The sequence below is a fragment of the Schistocerca piceifrons genome, unplaced genomic scaffold (genome assembly GCF_021461385.2).
Source record: "Schistocerca piceifrons isolate TAMUIC-IGC-003096 unplaced genomic scaffold, iqSchPice1.1 HiC_scaffold_1203, whole genome shotgun sequence".
In the NCBI taxonomy this organism is placed as follows: Eukaryota; Metazoa; Arthropoda; class Insecta; order Orthoptera; family Acrididae; genus Schistocerca; species Schistocerca piceifrons.
In genome coordinates this window covers 32,501-37,500 of record NW_025727019.1, presented here as the reverse complement: position 1 = coordinate 37,500, position 5,000 = coordinate 32,501, and the positions used below count along the sequence as shown (strand labels likewise).

Sequence of the window (5,000 nt, the reverse complement as noted above, 5' to 3'; positions counted from 1 at the left end):
ATTCGCCCCTTTGGGCGCTCGGGCTCCCGGCAAGCGCGCGCGGTTCTTCCCGGATGACGGACCTACCTGGCCCGGCCCCGGACCCGCGCCGCTGTTGGCTCGGGATGCTCTCGGGCGGAATAATCGCTCCCGTCAGCGGCGCTTCAGCTTTGGACAATTTCACGACCCGTCTTGAAACACGGACCAAGGAGTCTAACATGTGCGCGAGTCATTGGGCTGTACGAAACCTAAAGGCGTAATGAAAGTGAAGGTCTCGCCTTGCGCGGGCCGAGGGAGGATGGGGCTTCCCCGCCCTTCACGGGGCGGCGGCCTCCGCACTCCCGGGGCGTCTCGTCCTCATTGCGAGGTGAGGCGCACCTAGAGCGTACACGTTGGGACCCGAAAGATGGTGAACTATGCCTGGCCAGGACGAAGTCAGGGGAAACCCTGATGGAGGTCCGTAGCGATTCTGACGTGCAAATCGATCGTCGGAGCTGGGTATAGGGGCGAAAGACTAATCGAACCATCTAGTAGCTGGTTCCCTCCGAAGTTTCCCTCAGGATAGCTGGTGCTCGTACGAGTCTCATCCGGTAAAGCGAATGATTAGAGGCCTTGGGGCCGAAACGACCTCAACCTATTCTCAAACTTTAAATGGGTGAGATCTCCGGCTTGCTTGATATGCTGAAGCCGCGAGCAAACGACTCGGATCGGAGTGCCAAGTGGGCCACTTTTGGTAAGCAGAACTGGCGCTGTGGGATGAACCAAACGCCGAGTTAAGGCGCCCGAATCGACGCTCATGGGAAACCATGAAAGGCGTTGGTTGCTTAAGACAGCAGGACGGTGGCCATGGAAGTCGGAATCCGCTAAGGAGTGTGTAACAACTCACCTGCCGAAGCAACTAGCCCTGAAAATGGATGGCGCTGAAGCGTCGTGCCTATACTCGGCCGTCAGTCTGGCAGTCATGGCCGGTCCTTGCGGCCGGCCGCGAAGCCCTGACGAGTAGGAGGGTCGCGGCGGTGGGCGCAGAAGGGTCTGGGCGTGAGCCTGCCTGGAGCCGCCGTCGGTGCAGATCTTGGTGGTAGTAGCAAATACTCCAGCGAGGCCCTGGAGGGCTGACGCGGAGAAGGGTTTCGTGTGAACAGCCGTTGCACACGAGTCAGTCGATCCTAAGCCCTAGGAGAAATCCGATGTTGATGGGGGCCGTCATAGCATGATGCGCTTTGTGCTGGCCCCCGTTGGGCGAAAGGGAATCCGGTTCCTATTCCGGAACCCGGCAGCGGAACCGATACAAGTCGGGCCCCTCTTTTAGAGATGCTCGTCGGGGTAACCCAAAAGGACCCGGAGACGCCGTCGGGAGATCGGGGAAGAGTTTTCTTTTCTGCATGAGCGTTCGAGTTCCCTGGAATCCTCTAGCAGGGAGATAGGGTTTGGAACGCGAAGAGCACCGCAGTTGCGGCGGTGTCCCGATCTTCCCCTCGGACCTTGAAAATCCGGGAGAGGGCCACGTGGAGGTGTCGCGCCGGTTCGTACCCATATCCGCAGCAGGTCTCCAAGGTGAAGAGCCTCTAGTCGATAGAATAATGTAGGTAAGGGAAGTCGGCAAATTGGATCCGTAACTTCGGGATAAGGATTGGCTCTGAGGATCGGGGCGTGTCGGGCTTGGTCGGGAAGTGGGTCAGCGCTAACGTGCCGGGCCTGGGCGAGGTGAGTGCCGTAGGGGTGCCGGTAAGTGCGGGCGTTTAGCGCGGGCGTGGTCTGCTCTCGCCGTTGGTCGGCCTCGTGCTGGCCGGCGGTGCAGGATGCGCGCGCCTGCGCGGCGTTCGCGCCCCGGTGCTTCAACCTGCGTGCAGGATCCGAGCTCGGTCCCGTGCCTTGGCCTCCCACGGATCTTCCTTGCTGCGAGGCCGCGTCCGCCTTAGCGTGCTCCTCCGGGGGCGCGCGGGTGCGCGGATTCTCTTCGGCCGCCATTCAACGATCAACTCAGAACTGGCACGGACTGGGGGAATCCGACTGTCTAATTAAAACAAAGCATTGCGATGGCCCTAGCGGGTGTTGACGCAATGTGATTTCTGCCCAGTGCTCTGAATGTCAACGTGAAGAAATTCAAGCAAGCGCGGGTAAACGGCGGGAGTAACTATGACTCTCTTGAAGTGCGGTCTTGATGTAGTCGTGCTGCTGCTGCGAGGTGCCTTCCTTGGGTTATAGTTACAGGGAGAGTGATGCGCAATACATGGGCCTAGCCCTCTTAGCCTCTCCTCTCCTGCGGTCTTCTCCCCTTCTCGTGGGCCCGCTGATTTCGCAGAGTGGAAGACCGCACCAGGGGCTTGGGGGGGTTACCAGCCCCCCCTCGCACTATCCCTTTTTTAGTTGGGGGCAGTAAGCAGAGAATAAGTGGTGGCCCTTCCGCTGAAGGCGCCACCCCAACTCCCCCAGCACCTAGCCGGCCAACCGGCCGTGCCGAAAATCTTGTAACTTTTGCAGCTATGTATACCTGTAGTGAGTGCCACCGCAGCTTTACAACCAAGAACGGTCTCGGGGTCCATCGCCGCCGCCAACATCTTGCGGCCGCCAACGCGGAGATCGTCACGGAGAGGCATCGCGCGAGGTGGACGGAGGAAGAAGTCCTGTCGCTCGCCAAGGCGGAGGCCGAACTGTTCCTTGAGAGGGACGCCCGGTTCTTCTTCGTCAATCAAGAACTCATCAGGATGTTCCCCGACCGAACGCTCGAGGCAATCAAGTGCCGACGGCGGCAAGCTGCCCACAAGCAGCTTGTCCGCCAATTCATGGAGGCGCTTGAGATCGGTCGGGGGGAAGAGCCGGCGTCCCGCCAGGGAGCAGCGAGCCCGCTGCCTGACGCGGGCGAGGCCGCTGCGCCGCCCGTCGACGCAGCCGAGGACTTCGCGGCCGACACCACCGGGCCGCCGCCGGAGGGGCCGACTGACGCCGCCATCTGGGAGCATCTGGCGGGGCTACCCGCTTCCGCCCAGCGTTTCTCTGCCCTGGATCGTGTCATAGGTCTGGGGCGGGGCACGCCGCCCGATGTCATCCTGGGCATGCTCCCGGATGCCCTTGCGTCGGTCGGGTCCAGAGGGGAGAGATCGATCACCAGGACACAGCGGCCGCGCCAACCATCGAAGCGGCCGCCTGCCGCGCCGCCGGCGCAGAAGCGCAAGCGGCGCCGCTGGGAGTACGCGAGAACGCAGGATGCCTTCCGACGGTCGCGTGCACGTTGCGTGCGCGGCCTCTTGGATGGCACCCTGCTCCAGCCGCCACCTGCCATCCCTGGTCTGCTGGACTTCTGGGCGGACCTCTTCACCAAGAAGCCCATCTCCACCGCGGGCTTCATTCGTGACCGCCTCCTCCCGCACTCAGAGCCTGTCGCTCTCGAGTGCATATGGGGGCCGGTCACACATGAGGAGGTCGCCGCCGCGTTGCCGCCCAGGGGATCAGCAGCCGGGCCGGACGGCCTTACCCCAGCGGAGTTGCGGCGCCTGCCGCACGAAGTCCTGGTGAAAGTGATGAATCTCTTCCTTCTGGCCCGCGCCCTTCCGGAACGCCTGCTTCGCGCGCGGACGTCCCTTCTCCCGAAAACGGCTGCACCAACATCCCCCGCTGACTTTCGCCCCATTACGGTCTGCTCGGTGTTGGCGCGGACCTTTCACAAGGTTCTCGCGTCACGCCTGATGCGCGCATGTGCTGTGGACGAACGTCAGCGGGCATTCATCCCTCGGGATGGGATGTTGGAAAATACCTTCATCTTGGACACTGCTCTCACCGACGCAGTTCGCTCCTGCCGCTCTGTCTTTGTGGCATCGATCGACGTATCTAAGGCATTCGATTCGGTAGATCATGCTGCCCTTCGCCCCGTGCTGAAGGCGCATGGCCTGCCGGATTGCTTTGTCGAGTATGTCGAGCGGTGCTACGAGGGCAGCACGACAGTGATAGCGGACGGCGCCGGCGTGGGCGTGTCTGTGCAGCCAGCACGGGGCGTTCGCCAGGGCGATCCCCTCTCCCCCCTCCTGTTCAACTTTGCGGTGGACTACGTTTTAGGCCAACTGCCCTCCCACATCGGAGCTCGGATCCTCGGTCGCAGAGTCAACGCTGCGGCCTTTGCAGATGACGTCTTGCTGTTTGCAGCGACCCCGAGGGGCTTGCAGTCCCTCATCGACGCAGCTACCGCAGCCCTCGCCCACCTGGGGCTGCAGATCAACGCCCGGAAGTGTTTCACCCTCGCCTTAGTCGCGTCAGGGCGCGAGAAGAAGGTGAAGGTGGACAGCAATGTCACCTTCACAGCAGGCAATACCACCATGCCTGCCCTGCGTGTGGGTGAAACCTTCCGGTACCTGGGGCTGCAATTCTCCACGGCGGGTCGCTGTGTCTTCAATCCACGTAGCCACCTGGTGGAGCAGCTTGACGTCATCTCCCGAGCTCCGCTGAAGCCGCAACAGCGCCTCCACGCTCTCACCAACGTACTTCTCCCTGGCCTGTACCACGGGCTGGCCCTCAGCCGCACCCGGGTGGGTGCATTGAAGTCGGCCGACGTCACCATCCGGGCCGCCGTCAGGAGATGGTTCCGCCTTCCGGCGGACACCCCCCTGGGATACTTCCATGCTCCTGTTGCCCAGGGGGGCCTCGGCATTCCATCTTGCCGATGGATGGGTCCGACCCTCCGTCGGTCCCGTCTCCTGGCGCTGAAGAAGATAGGGCCAGCCTGCGACGGTGCAGGCATGGATGAGGTACAGCGTGAGATCGAGGTGCTGGAGCGCCACCTAATGTGGGAGGGCCACCTCCTCAAATCGTCAACGCAGGTTGGGGAAATGTGGGCGGCGCGCCTACACATCGCCATTGACGGTGCGGCACTGTCATCTTCTGCCGCCGTCAGTGGCCAACATCAGTGGGTCGCCGACACCAGTCGCCTGCTATCTGGGCGTGAATACATCGACGCCCTCCGCGCCCGCATCAACGCCTTCCCTACGAAGGCACGGCGCAGTCGCGGGCGGGAGGCGGACACCAGATGCCGC

At 62.5% G+C, this 5,000-nt stretch overlaps 1 pseudogene; it reads left to right on the top strand.

Annotated features, from left to right (window-relative positions):
• LOC124729331 overlaps positions 1 to 5,000 on the top strand; it is a 7,909-nt pseudogene that overhangs the window by 755 nt on the left and 2,154 nt on the right.